Source organism: Leptinotarsa decemlineata, unplaced genomic scaffold (assembly GCF_025532065.1).
Source record: "Leptinotarsa decemlineata unplaced genomic scaffold, Ldec_3_MD MMD2_P_RNA_scaffold_5, whole genome shotgun sequence".
Lineage (NCBI taxonomy): Eukaryota > Metazoa > Arthropoda > Insecta > Coleoptera > Chrysomelidae > Leptinotarsa > Leptinotarsa decemlineata.
The window spans coordinates 13,515,940-13,532,173 of NW_027412532.1; the positions used below are offsets into that span (position 1 = coordinate 13,515,940).

Genomic DNA, 16,234 nt, shown 5'->3' on the forward strand with positions numbered 1-16,234 from the left:
CAGGAGGGGTGGAAGATAGCCATAGGGCTAACCCCTACCTTTTATGTGTAATCAATGCACAATAAAGCTATTATTATTATTATTATTAAATGCACTGTATAGTCCACGAATCATGATTTCCTTCATATTATATTAATACTAGCTGATCCGGCGAACTTCTTACCAACTTAGAATTATTAAATGTCGTGTGAAACAAATCGAATATATTCAAGACGTATTTGTTGATGGAGACATCTTCCTATCATGACCTCAACTGTCATACCACCCCTCCCGTCTCTTGGTGACCATCACCCTTAGATTTCAAATAAGGAAAGTACTCATTGTGACACATCATTGAAAATGTTATTTTGTCATCAAGTAACTATGGAAATGTTCCAAAAAGTCAAGCAACGTTTGGTGACTAACTTTAGCATCCATTGTGAATTATTGTAGCTTGAAACTATTGAAATTATGCAAGGTTATCCATTTATTGGGTAAATAAAACGTTCGTTTTTATTATTTTTCCATAACTCGTTCACATTAACTTTCAAATGTAGTATCATTATTTGGAATACAGATCAGTTGTTTTTTTCGCAAAAGGCCGTGAAAATGATGATATATGTGGTGAACAATTACATTTTCAATTATGTATCACACTCAGTACTTTCCTTATTCTAAGGGGTGGGGAGGAGGTATGACAGTTGAGGTTATGTTGAAAACTGTCTCCCTTGAATCAAACTTCGACCTGTATTTTGCATTATTTCTCCAACAAATGTGTGGATATTCGATTCGGTTCTTTGAATATCAAATTCACTGAACATAACTTTCCGAACTGAGTGATTGCAAGAAAACAAACCTGCGTTTTTATTCACAAAATCAGCAGTACTCATTGCAAAATGGTGATTTCTGTTTAAATTCTACTGCCAGTAGGGAAGAATCCAACGTGGAAACGTTTTCGTCAACTTTTTACAGCGTTATGCTATGCTTGTCTGTTTCCTCATCACATTCTAAAGGATTCAAAGTGGCCGTCTCATCGAGCATTACAAAATAATCCACCATCAATTTAGATGAATATTTAGTTGTATCTTGAATCCTCTAGAAGAAATTTATTTGTATCACTATCAATTGTTTCAAAAGTTTCGTCCATTTTTATGAGTCTACTTTGAATATATCAGTGAATACTCAATCAACTTGATCGAAATAATCAGTATACAGTGCTCAACGTAACACAAGTTGATCAATTCCATCGGCATGAAAAGTGTGTGCTTGAAATTAGATGAAGTCGACGACCGTTTTTGTCTGGTCCTGATTGGCAAAGGTTCTATCGGTGAGAAAGTTAACAAGGTGCTTGAGAAAATGATACTCGTTTGGCGATATACTTATCGCTTGATTTTCAGACGATGATTTGTGAAACGTGTGAACGGGCGTTGTACACCTTCTTTTGACCAGTGCCAGCAGCTGCTGACGCATTAGGACTCTGTTGTGATGGTTAGGCTCGGTTGCAGAAAGTTATAGTGAATCACACCAGCCACTGACCACCATACAGTAACCATGGTCTTTTTTGATAGATTTCCACCTTCGGGAAGTGCCTGGCTGGCTCATCCGTACCCAACCATTACTCTGAACGTCTCTTGTTGTAGAGGATCCACTTTCGATAACACGTGACGATCCGATCCAAAAGAGGATCGTTTCAGTTGCGCAAAATCTAAGAAGAACAGAATTTGAAACGTGACAATTTCTGTCGATCGTTTAAATCGTGGGGTACCCATTTTTTGAGCTTTTTGACTATTCCAATACGTTTAAAACCATCTAAAACTGTATGAGAGCTGAAGCCCAGTATATCCGTCAACGCACGCACTATTTGTGATGGGTAATTCTACACTAGGGTCCTTCGAGGCTAAAATCTCCGGAACGAAATTTTGCAAACCTACGTCGAACGGTGCGTTCATTAACATCATGATTGCTAAATGACTTTTTTGGGCTGTTTCAGCAGCGCTGAAACAGCCCAACATAGTTTGAGCTGAAGAGAATCAAAAAATCCAAATTTGTGAAATAATGAAAACATCAATGCATACAAAAATTTTCCATCGATCAGTGTATACCACGACACAGTAAAATACATATACCTATGGAGTTAAGGAACTACAAAAACACATGACATTAAAATGGACTACAAATTCTATTTGATCACGGTCTACAAGCTAGGGTTTTGTTCTTTTCAATCATGACTCTAGCCATTGAAGCCTGTTTCTTTTAGTTCAAGATGTTAAAATGTAAATATAATATTGGTGGAAAATTCAAGAACTGAATAGCAACCGCAAAGTTCACGTTGTCTTTTTAGACATCTCGAAGGCCTTCGACCGTGTTTGGCCTCGGGGCCTGATCCGGTGGATTGGGTTTTTCCTGAAAGACGGAACATTTCAGATGAGAGATCCTCGCTGGAGTGCCACAGGGAGCTGTGCTCTCCCCCACGTTATACTCGCTCTACACCAGTGACTTCTCGAGGTCCTAGCGTGTGAAGGTGTCTCTCGGGTGACACGGCTCTCCTCTCATCTTCCATGGGTCGGGAGATCGGGATCGTCTACATGCAACGCGCATTGGACGACCTTGAGCGCTGGTACCTCGAGTGAAAGATCCGAGTGAACCCAGAAAAAACTCAAGCGATAACAACAGGGAAGAACAATATCTTCTCCGGATAGGAAAGTGAGGGTCTTTGGAAGGGAGATCAACTGGCAGGCGCGGGTAAAGTACCTCGGCGCTCTGATAGACCGTAGGCTCACCTAGAACCCGCACATTATATTCGTTAAATGAAGGATCGAGGGCCGGATAGCTAGTCTGTACCCTTTTATCAATAGAAGATCTGAAATGAGCCTCACAAACAAAATTACCATCTACAACACGATGTTCAAGTCTGTCATCATGTATGCTTCAGGCGTCTGAGGACAAGCGGCTCCGTCTAATATCTCCATTCTGGAGATATCAAACAAAACAAGATAATACGGATGATTGTGAATGCTCTGTGGTTCGTGCGGAATGAAGCCATCCGCAGAGATTTGCAGCTGCCTTCCATTCGACATTCCATTCAGTCGAGGAATAAGCGAGTTTTTGATTGCGCAGAAACTCACGATAATCCGTTAGTTAGGGAAGCTATAGATTATGCAGTAGACGACGCCTCCCGATATAGAAGGCTTCGATACTCTGTCGAATGAGGCTCCCATATCTCCCGTTAACAGATGAACATTTTTTTTTCATTCATCTCACACCAGCCAGGTAGGGGTACACCGTGAAGGTGTACCCCAGCACTGTTGTCTAAGGATATTCATGTCGCCATCACATCAGTTATGATTCATTTGTTTTTCTCCTGACCTAAACCAAGATGACTTTCCACTATATATAACACCTCAAAGTGAACATCTTTCAGATGATGGCCATAAATACATAATCCATGAGTCGTTCCATGGGAAAAAATTATTGGTCTTTCTGCATTCTTGAAATTATATCTCCAATATGGTATTTTAGATCAATCATGACTTCATTCATTGAATATTTGTTCATATTCCCTTTGGAATTATACGGAAATAAATCATTTTCTAACGTTTTTACACTATCAGCAAAAATACAGATTTTAATTTATCAAACATGTATCTAATATTCATAGTAAATAAATATTTTCATTATTCTATTATTAGGCGAAAAGTATATCCAACATGGAACATAATTGTTCTTTGAACGGTTTTATTTAGCTTGCTCTGTTTGGTTGTTCGTGCCAAATTTAGCAATCGAAGTTCGACCCCGTTCCTCTCGACAGATTGATCTAATATTTGGTATACACATTTAATTTTGATGACAATACAATTTAATAAACTCTGTAACATTGTAAATCCAAGATGGCCGCAGCTACAAAATGGCAGATTACATATTCATCACAACTACCTCAATATGGTTTTCAAATAACAGGGCTGGACTAGTACGATAGTAGTACACTATGAAAAAGATGCAAATTCAATAGAATCTATACAAAGAACTTCGTCAACTCAGAATCGGAATGTAAGCATGAATCTCCCACCCAAGTCAAGATTTTGAACCGTGTCGAGAACTGTATAGCATTAGGGTAGATAAAAATTAGAAACAAAAAACTGGAAAATCAAATAATGAAACGAGAAATGAAAATTTCTATGTTTTTTACCCCTTTTATTTGTAACTATAACGTTACTGCAGTTTCGTCCTATATGGACATTTTCAAACTTATACAATAAACTAACAATGATTCATTATATTCGCCAATATATACCCTTCAGGTACTTGATTGAGTACCTGAATTTACAGTTGACAATGCGGATGTGCCACTTTAAAAACCAGAGAGTAAATCAAATCTATTTGATCATTTAACAGGTTGCACTCGCAATGTTTTTGCTTGAGAATTTCCAAGGAATCTAAATAATTGAGTTTGCAACCCTTCCTTGCATAGTGCAGAATTTCCGTATCGTTTAGATTCGGAAACATGTGGTTGCACGCCAAGGAATGGTTTGAAAACGTCGAAACATTTTTTCCTAGTCTGAAGGACCTTTCATGTTCAGCATATCGTTTTTGGAAATTTCGTCCGCATTGTCCCACATCAACACTATTACACTCCGGACACTTAAGCTTATAAACTCCAGATTTTTCCAACTTGTCGACCTTATCTTAGGCATTGAAAAGGAAATGAGAAAACCTGGCATGTGGTCTGAATGCTACTTCCACATTGTTTTTTCTGAAGAAACCTGCGTTTATTTCTGTTCTTTTTCCAAAATATATTAGCGTTACGCATTTCTTGATTTCTGGTTGTTTGACCTGAGGATATATTAATCTGTAAGTGAATTTCCGGCTTTGTTTCCTGAGTAACTTCTGGATAGTATCTGCATTGAAACCATTATTATGACCTATCTGTGTAATTGTATCAATTTCCCTAGCTAGATTGTCTGCAGACAAAGACAGTGAGAAGGCTCTGTGCAACATTGAATTGTAGGCTGCTAATTTATGACTGTCTGGATGGAAAGAATCGCTTGAGATGGTCTTGTCTGTATAGCTAGGTTTTCTGAAAACATTGAACTCGAATTTATTCTAATTGTGTGTTATGGCCAGTTCTAAGAAATTTATCTGTATCTCTATCTCTGTTTCGAGTGTGAACTGAATGTTGCTATTGAGATTGTTCATGAATGTCACAAATTGGTTCAGCTGTCGTGTAGTACCTCTGAAACAGGCAAGAATATCGTCTACATATCTGTACCAAAAATTAATATGTTTTTTACTCAGGTCGGAGTTTACTATAGTGGTATCCAAGTTGAGCATAAATATGTCTGCTAAAAGTGGACTAAGGAGTGAGCCCATTGGTAAACCTGAATCCTGTTTATAGAATTTGTTATTGAACTGTAGGTAGCTCTGATTCAGGCACACATCGAAAGCTGTTGAAACTTCAAAAGAAGTGATATGGTCTATTTTGGCTTGATCTAATATGTCTAAAATGAGGGGCTTACACTCGTTGAACGGTTGGCATGCAACCACAAGTTTCCGAATCTAAACGATACGGAAATTCTGTATTATACAAAGAAGGGTTGCAAACTCAATTATTTAGAATTCTTGGAAATTCACAAGCATAAACATTGCGGGTGCAACCTGTTGAATGATCAAATCGATTTAATTTACTCTCCGGTTTTTAAATTGGCACATCCGCATTGTGAACTGTAAATTCAGGTACTCAATCAAGTAACTGAAGGGTATATATTGGCGAATGTAATGAATCATTGTGAGTTCATTGTATAAGTTTGAGAATGTCCATATAGGACGAAACTGCAGTAACGTTAGTTACAAATAAAAGTGGTAAAAATCATAGAAAATTTCATTTCTCTTTTCATTATAATCTCCCACCACATAGTAAAGGCTACATCCATCAATTTATTGAGAATCAAATAGGTTAAAAAAATATGTTAAATGCTACGCCCAACGATTTTATAATTTTTTCATCTTATCAATACCATAGATTGCTGAGGAGAGTGGTGTGATGACTGTTACATAGAACCTGTCGAACTATTTTTTAATTTTTCGTACATTACCTACATCATGGATATCTTTTTTTATATATCTTTTTTATTTTTACAAACCGCATGTCAGAATGCCGTTGTCTCCTCTCGTGGCCAGTCTGTTCAGAAGGAGATTTGAAATTGCTCTTAGATTATTTTCCACGGATTTGGATCCGATATGTGAATGATGTATTGCCATTTTCGACACAAATAGGAATGAGATGAAGGATCTGCTGTCTTTTCTCAACAACACATGTCCAAATATAACGTTCACTCTTGTAATTGAAAACAACGAAGAGCTGCTATTGAATTTGATGTGTATAGGAAGAATAGTAGCACTTTCAGATATATCCCTGACAGCTCTCAACATTGTCCAGAACAAAAAATAGCGAGACTATACTTCTTTGTTCAAAGACTGGTCACGTTCCCTTTGAGCATAGAAATATATCAAATAGCTCAATGTTAACTGTTTTTCTTCGGACATACAGAATGAATTGATCAAGAAACGACTTTTCATAAAGATAAAAAATAGAAATTAATTGTTCTTATACATGACGAATGACACGAATGGATCAGTTCGAATTTTCGATGCTCGTACACTCCAACAATTGTTGGGTAACCAAAAAAAGATGAAGGAAAAGAAATACTCTGGGATTTATGAAATAAGTTGTATAGATTGCGATAAAAAGTATGTTGGTCAAGCTGAGCGGATTTTAATAACTCGTAATGAAGAACATGTTTCACCAATTCAGTTTTCCAGACCAGATAAGTTTTGCGCCCTTTCACACGGAGAGCTTCACATCTCTCGCTCTCGAGACACAGGAAGGCTCTCAGCACCAAAATGCAACGAGTCCAATGGAGCTTTCAGAAGAAGAGCGGGAGCCGCCACGTCACGGGAGACTAGAGCTCTCATGTCTCCTGCACCTCGAGACGGGGAATTATGTTTTCTTCTTAAAATGCAAAAGAATGAGCGGTCTCTGGTTGACGCTTCACACCATTTATCATGGCAGATTACGATGTGGAGCTGTTAATTAGTAATGTGCGCAACCGACCCGCTATTTGGGAGAAAAGTCTCTACATTTATAAGGACCGAAATGAAGTTGTAAAAAGTTGGGTGGAAGTCTGCAAGGTGCTCAGAGTAGAGTTCGTAACTTTATCCATCCCATTCTTGATCGTTGACGTTTGTGTTGTCGAAGTTTATGTCGACGGCAGAGAAGGCATATGGTAACAGCTCGCGTGTGATCCATTCTACGACTGACCTCAAGGAGCCAGGAACTGAAAAAACTCCCGGTGTGAAAGAGTCCTTAGAGAACGGCCACAGAACAAGTGAGGATTTCTTGAAATTGTAAAGTCAAGAGGTTTCTAGATACTTACGAAAGTTCAGAAACGAAAAAAATTGGAATGAGACCTTTGAACAGCGGCAAAGGTCCCATTTCAAACAGCACACCGGTAATTTTTTCATGTAATTAATTACAGATATAACTTGATGAATATCAGGTATAATGAAAGGTATTCAATAACATATAACTGTCGAATAAAATAGAATATTAACACAAAACAATAAATGATAATGGAAATACATCAATGACCCTCATATGATTACCTTCATTTAATGACTCCCACTATCGAAGGTTATGGTTCGCACAGGTTCATATGAAGTCTCTTAATTACTGTATTTCCGTCATGTAATATGTTTTGGCAAAATAATCAATATTAGGTTTTTCAACACATTAAGTTAAACTCTTTTCCGCCTTCTATCCGTTTTGCACTCCACCGAAATAATCATGAATACATGAAAAATTATTGCAAGGCCAGACATCAGGCGAGTTTCCCATTGTGAAAAACTCTGGGAGTGGATTAACGTGATAAATGCAGATGGCCATAATTCATCTTGCTACTTCACAACAACCTCTGATTACTATCTGGTAAAGTGAGTTTTTTCTGAGTTAATAACTTTAGGTTTTAATGTTTGCAAAACACGTTTGGGATTAAAAGGTTTTGTGATATGGGTGTTTTCTCATTCAGACAGACACATTTCATCAAACTTACTACAAATTGGCATTCGGGGGTTGACTATATAGAGAAAATAACCAGAAATTTTTTCGTTATTTTATCTGATATTTCATCAATGAAAACTTCAGAAAATCTAGTTTCTGGGGATTTTTTGTTGAATAATATCACAATCATGATAATATCTTGAAATTTCGAGTTTGAACACAAAATTTGGAGATTTGAGTCGAAATTTCGTATTTGAAGTCAAAATTTTGAGTTCAATGTTGAAGTTTCGAAATGACACCTTTTATTAAAACAACGAGATTGAGGTCAAAATTTTGGAATTGATGTCGAAATTTCGGAATTGATTTTGGAATTTCGACTTCAAACTCAAAATTTCGACTTCAACTCTGAAGTTCCGACTTGAAACTAGAAATGTTCGCTTTAATCGAGAATAAACTGAAAATTTCGACAATAAACTCGCAACTTCGAGATGACGAGACATATGTTGTTAATATTCTTTGGAAAAAAAGTTTTTGAGTAGTCGATATTTCTCAATGTTTTTTTAATCTGAAAATAATGACAAAGCTCAATCAAGAGAGAATGTGCTGGAGTGCAATACAGTCAAACTATAAAATTCACCCCAAAATCTTACTTTTTAACATAAATTACTGGAGAGTTCAATTATCTATGGAAAAAAATGTAATTTATATACTTACTTTCTCTAGCTATTCAATATTTCGGATAGTAATCCCTTTCCGTTCTCAAATTTGAAAAAAATCACTCGTAAAAATGCCTGAGACGGAATTAGTTATATAAAAAAATCTACTCTTGACATCAAAAAGAATGTCAGAGAGGATAAGAAGAATAGTAGCCCATAGTTGCCCCGTTTATAACGAGGAAAACGACAGGGCGTAGAAAGCTGACATTACTTTCTGTTATATTCATTTTTCAACAATACTGACATTTTTATTATTGTTCATAGCATTCATCCAATTCATTTTCAGTCTAGTCAATTCGGACTAGAATGATTCGTTCCCAACTTCTGGATTTTCAGACCCCACTGTATATCGAAATACTTGTTACGTTTTTGTCAAAATGTTAAAAGAAAATCTAACAATATCGTGTTTCTTGAATAAATAAAAGCTTTTGAATAGAGTAGTTTGTTATTTCGTATTCAACGAGAAACATCTAATGGTGCTTTGACACGAATAACCATGTATAGTTCCTGTGAGGATATCCAAGATAATTCGAATCTAAACCGTATAATTCATCACAATTTCCCAACAGAAACACAAATTTGTCACATTATGTAGAGATGATGAATATGCATACACCCCCGCATAGTTATACATTACGTATACCTACGTAATGATGGCCTATTCAGACACAAGTCATTCTCTTATAACTGCTGTCAAAACTGATACATTTCGAGCACGCAATTTTGATATGATCCAATTTCATTTGAAGAACTTTTTAGGGTTTGAGTCATTTATTCAAACATCGTTGAATTTCTTCCAATAAAGAATAAAGTATGGTTATATTTTACAATTTGAATTTTTTGGAATGCTCATACGCGAGAAAAAATTGCTATTATATTTGAGAATTTCAGAATTTTGAACTCCTCAGTCTGTTTCATTAGTACAGGCAGGAAGTTGGACAGATATGTCTGATTCAAAATCGGTTTAAAAAAATCTGTTTTTCCGGTAACCAGCTGTTGCACCCCTACGAACGACAACCCTCAGAAGTCGAAACTTGTGCGAGCTAAGGATTAACGAAGACTTACCTTTTAACGTGTGATTCCTAACACGGGTTGGACGATAGCAAGTGAAAATCGAGCGTTCAGACTAGGGCTTGAACGACAAGACTCTTGTCTTTTCACCTCATCAGCACCGTACAGTCATCATGACAGGACTGTTTTGATTTTATGAAAGAAATGAATGCTCCTACTTGTAATATCATGCAGAACAGAACTAATGAGGTGATAAGTGATTTATTCCGGAACTTCGGAATACACTTTTTTATGAAAGTGGCATGTTATTACAATACTCTTTCATGAAAAATGAAAATCCAAACTTTCTCTGTTTTTATACCGCTTGTATTTGTAACTAACGTTACTGCAGTTTCGTCCTACAAGGATATTGTCGCAACTCAGTTCTCGCTTGGCTATTAACGAGAGGATTTTTATTTGCTGTTTCACCCGCTCATTTATTCATCCCAAATAATGAAAGAACTCATTTACAACTTAATAAAATATTTATTGTGAAAGAAACGGAAAAATACTTTAAATAAACTCACACTCAATGTTAATAAAAAAAATACATTAAAATAATCAAAAAAACTTACATTACACTGCCACCCAGCAGGATTGAAGAAAAGGAGATGTGCTGCATTTCTGATGACCCAATCGATACGTAAATGAATACTGTCTGTTGACTGTTAACTGTTAACCCTGATCCATGATCTTGACCTCCCTCAATATTTATAAAGAATTATACGCTGACATTGCGACTTTGATCCGGTCACTGTACTGAGGTAAAATGCACAGCATGCAATCTGTGCCAAGTTTGCATATTTGGAGATTGTTTTATATTCCATATCCTGTGATCGGATCAATTTCGATGTCTATGAACTTGAAATATCAAAAGATGGAATTCTGAATACTGAGTGTTCTTGTGTTAAAATATTGAAGTGAGGTTGGAATATCTTTCAATTCATATATTTACTCAAATGAATCTGAATTATTTCATGTTTATTTCCTATATTTGACACATCTCCCCTCCACGTTAAAGCTGGCCCCCAGCTTTCTGGGTGGTAACGAGAAACAAAAAAATGAAAACTCACAACTCAATAAAAATATTTTGAATAATAAAAAAACAATGGGTTTAAAATATGATTATAAACATCAATTACAAACTACATGTCCTATAAAAGTTAGAAAAAACTATATTGTCCAATTGATTCTGCAACTATGAGTTCCCACACTAATATTGTCATAGTCCGGCACTGAACTTTATCTGTCTTTGTGTCACTCCACCAATCTGTCCGCACATCGTTCCGTGTCTTGGTTCTGATACTGTTTTGGTTGACGGCTGCTCGGCTACCACAACTCAACTGGATGGAAACATTGGCAACGTAACAGTGGACTGAATTGGACTGGACTATAATTACGTATTACGTTGTGCTTTGCGTTTTCTCGTATTACCAGAACATGTTTTTATGGTTTCCGTGAAATGTATTTGTCATTCTGTTCCATGCCTATTCTCTCAATTGTGTATAGAGAAGTAGAGTTACGATTTGACATGACATATGACATACATATAATTTGATGAATATGTGAATATTTAGCGGCATTTTTCGTTCACTGAAGTGATTTTGATTTCACACTTTGAAATATATTTATATCTGTGTGTTCATCGTGTAATAGTGTGATCAAGTTATTAGCTGCCCAGGAATATAGAAATTTACTTCGTCGAGTGCTTTTTGGAAACTTCAAACATCATCATTTGTGGTTGTTGTGTCAGCATTTATGAAACTAGCGTCGTTCTCATAAATTATCAGTGAAATATTTTCTGTAGGCTGCTTGGGATTTGGATTATCCTGGTACTCAACGGTATGACGGTGATTCTGGATTGTTTTGAGTATTACAATTCTATTCACATATTATGTCTGTGGATGATGTCTGCCCACACAGGAACTGTTTATCAGCTACTCAGAACAACTGGTAACGCAACAACGTAAGTATTTGTTTCTGGTTGAATATGGCACTAGTGACTGCGATATTCCTATAGTCCATTCATTTGAGCCATGATGATTCAACTTCATGTTTCCCTAGGTCATCGTGCTGTCTATGGTACGATCTGCTGAATGTCCTGGAGTGGAAAACCGTAACAGTGGTGATGGAGTAGTGGAGTAGTGACTGCCTCGAAGTGCCTTGGGGTGTGGTGTTGCCTCGATTGCATGAAACAAGAGAGAAATTCGGCAGTAAGTTCTTTCATGATATATTTTTATTCTTATAGCTAGGTTATGTTACTTTTAAATTCGATAATAAAAAAAATCAACAAAAATCACTGCATTATATAGTTAACAATCATTTGACAGTTTAATCTAATTGGTTAGAGTACATATAATATACATTAAAGTTAATTTGATGATAAATAGCAAATAGCTTACAGACTTTCTTTTTCAACTTTGAAACATACTTTTTGATTTATGCTTGAGCATACTGTCAAAATCCATTGGTTCTTTATGACACACCCATTTCAACATCAATTTCTTTATGTACAATTTTTTTTTTTACTGATTCCTTACAGTCTTTGTCACCTGCCTATTCAATTGTCACCTCATGTGATATACATTTCACTGAATAATAGGAAATTGAAAATAGCAATAGCAATTTATTTTCTTTTCAATGAAAATAAACAGCTATTGGAAATATTTATCGAAAACAACTACTTTCCTGGCTAGTACCAACGACGAATATTGAATTATATCTGATAAATATATATTAGAAACCACATGTAAATTGCATCTCTCAGATTTTGCATATATTATTATTATTATTCTCTTTATACTCTTTCACCTTTTTTCATAATTACCATGACGTAGTAACTTTCTACATCTTGAAACATCATATTTGTCTTTTCTTAAGACAACTTTCTGTGTCGTACTTTCTACAACATCGTACCTGTCTTTCCTCCGAAGACCTCATGTATGCGCATTTCATTTCATGCCTCATACAAAATTCATATTATAATCATCATCATTTCTCATGAACATCTAACATATTTTACACACCTTCAAAAATGAAAAATGTCATGCAGTTTTGGGAGCGTCCTCCACAGTCTGCCTTTTCATCTTGTGTGTAGAGTCTACCTATATAAATGATTCTTCTTCAATACATAATCATCAATTCTCACCTTTTCAATATATCTATACGCTTCTTTTATTTCTCATAATATTACAAACTTCACTGTTTGTAGATCATCAGTCTGAGATGCTACTTCCTATTACTTTCCATACAAAATAAAAAAATAAAACTATGTGGTGACATTGAATTGTTTGTACTACTTCTGGCAAGAGGGTGTGTCAATAATGCATTCATTATTATTATGTTTCTTTTCTTATGTAATTACTGCTTATTTTTCCTTAGTTAATTGTATGTGAAATTTTATTTGAAAAATGCAACTGAAAAAATATTTTGTATCTGCATTTTCATTTAATTACTATTCTCTAATTATTATACCCTAATTATTCTGGATTCTTATATGTTTAAAAGTGTATATTGCAATTCGAGTCAAGATACTCATTCATAAAACAATTCAGATTTCTGAAATTTTTTTGTATAACACATACTTAACTAGATGAATTAATTTTTGTTTAATATTATATGTACTCTGGACATTATTAACTGAACATTTTCATGAAGGATTACATGCATTTACAGAGTATAGTTCAACAAGTTTCATTTTGTTTTAGGCGTGGCGCTTAAGATTATGCAAAAAATAGTGAACAATAGTATTTGAGGAAAACACTTTTTGTGAAAGAGAGGTAAGTATGCTTGAAGTGTAACACTGCCATGTAAAACATGTTTTAATAAAATTTTTGAAGACCATCATCTTTTACTACCTCTTGATATCAGTCTCGCAATCACTATTTATAGCAAATGAATTGTTACTCTTCAAACTCAAAGGAAATAGTTTGAATATTTGGCGGTTATATTAAAATGAAACTATTTCCAGAATTTACTAAAAATAGTAAATCTGAGGGATTTTTTGAATATTTTACGTTGCGCTGTATCGAAAACAACATTACAAACCAATCGACAATGGTTCATATTTATACTGTATGTCAAAAATGAGGATTTTTTCATGTTGGCGATCATGATGGCGTTCCTTATCTCAACAGTTTTCAAAAAGTTAATAAAACTCAAAAATGGACCTTTTTCTTGTGTCAATATTCTTATTGATTATATTGAATATATTGATTACTTAATGAGCTGACGTTGATGACTACTATAATTTTTTTTCGAGTCATTACCAATAAAATGTTAGAGGATGATTGGGAACAAGGAAAATCTTATGAATCCAACTAATTGATACTATGATACACATTCCCAAGCTGATGAAACAGATATTGGTAGGTGTATCATTTATTTTTCAAAAAGTCAGACACATATGCAAAATTTCGAAATCATGTAATGGGTAATCGTACGGAGCTGGATGAACAGATATTCCATACGTTTAGCCAATTCAACTGTACAATTCCAAGCTGATAAAACAGATATTGGAAAATGTACCGCTCATACTTTCGAAATTTACAGATGATAAATGAAAATTTTTTCAAATTATTCCATTGGCAATCTTAAGAAGCTGAATGAACAGATATTCTTTATGATTGCTCAACTTCAGTAATACTTTTCTTTCTAAGCTGATGGACAGTTATTAGAAAGTGTATTACTCATAATTTGAGGAGAAGGGAAACATGGAAAGTTGACTGAAATGATAGGTTATATTTGGATTTAAAAAAAAAACAATTGAAGCACAAAACCAACTTATAACATATTCAAAACTAATTATCAAACTATCAAAAAAAAACATTTATTTGAAGTATATTAAAAAGAAGGAAAAACTGTAATTTTACTGGATGAAACAGCTATTAAATTCTCTCATTATTGGAAAACAAAAGAAAAATACACTTTTCTGCTAATTATCACAACATATTTTCAAAACTTGAACAATTCAACTTTTTATATCAGAAAATTAGTTTCACAGGCCCATTATGAATAATGGAGCCCCCGAGAACGAGAGAGGCACCTCCACCACGTGTCGCAACTCAGTACTCGCTTGGCTATTAACGAGAGGATTTTATTCGCTGTTTCACCCGCTCATTTATTCATCCCAAATAATGAAAGAACTCATTTACAACTTAATAAAATATTTATTGTGAAAGAAACGGAAAAATACTTTAAATAAACTCACACTCAATGTTAATAAAAAAAATACATTAAAATAATCAAAAAAACTTACATTACACTGCCACCCAGCAGGATTGAAGAAAAGGAGATGTGCTGCATTTCTGATGACCCAATCGATACGTAAATGAATACTGTCTGTTGACTGTTAGCTGTTAACCCTGATCCATGATCTTGACCTCCCTCAATATTTATAAAGAATTATACGCTGACATTGCGACTTTGATCCGGTCACTGTACTGAGGTAAAATGCACAGCATGCAATCTGTGCCAAGTTTGCATATTTGGAGATTGTTTTATATTCCATATCCTGTGATCGGATCAATTTCGATGTCTATGAACTTGAAATATCAAAAGATGGAATTCTGAATACTGAGTGTTCTTGTGTTAAAATATTGAAGTGAGGTTGGAATATCTTTCAATTCATATATTTACTCAAATGAATCTGAATTATTTCATGTTTATTTCCTATATTTGACAATATTTTTGAAAGAATACAATGAACTGAAATAATTCAAGAGTCGAGTGGATGAAAGAGGTAACTAACAAAATATTGAAATGGAGAAAAATCAATTTAAATTTTCAAAAACCGTTTTTGTTTGTACTCGTTTAATGATTTTATGTTTTTCTTGAAACTCTACCCGTCTTTGGGCTATGATGAAACATTTATATCTGGTTTATGGTATAAGCCCAATATTGTGAAATATTAAATTTGGATCTGTATCTGCTGAACGGTTGTTGGAAAAAGCGTCTTTGATGTGCTAGGAGACTCGACACTCAGAGGTAAACATTTTTCATAACCGTGTTAACCCTTAAAATTCAGTTCATTTTCCATCACGGCTTCTTAGACGTTTTTTTTTTGGGCTATATATCGCTGCTTGATGTCGAGCAGAAAAGGTGGAAAATTTTCTCTGGATCTTCATATCAGATACAAGGTGGCTTATTCAATTGAATGGCGAACTGAGCTGTTAGTTGAAAGGAAAAGTTCATCCATTGAATGTAAGTATTCAAGAGCAAGGATCACGGAGTACCTCGTAGAGGATATTTCTTTTTTTCAATCTTCGATTCTTTTATTTATTTTTATTACGAAAGCAATAATATTAATTGTACTAGTCATAATTAATAATTATAGTGATAGTTATGATACTGTTGTTAAGATGTCAATAGGGCCGATATCTCTTTCCTAATTATAGGTATATACTCTATAGGTTTTTGTACTCTTGGAAGAGCCCCC

The 16,234-nt window shown here is 34.9% G+C and overlaps 1 protein-coding gene and 1 long non-coding RNA gene across 5 annotated transcripts in view; both read left to right on the forward strand.

Moving 5' to 3' along the window:
* The window catches only part of LOC111513790 (GTPase-activating Rap/Ran-GAP domain-like protein 3), a 574,796-nt gene that overhangs the window by 445,136 nt on the left and 113,426 nt on the right, over positions 1-16,234 (forward strand). The gene's annotated exons all lie outside the window — the stretch shown is intronic.
* On the forward strand, positions 11,570-13,639 carry LOC111513191 (uncharacterized). The gene is made up of 3 exons (XR_012464090.1): positions 11,570-11,764; positions 11,863-12,011; positions 13,506-13,639. It is a non-coding gene; the product is annotated as an uncharacterized lncRNA (long non-coding RNA).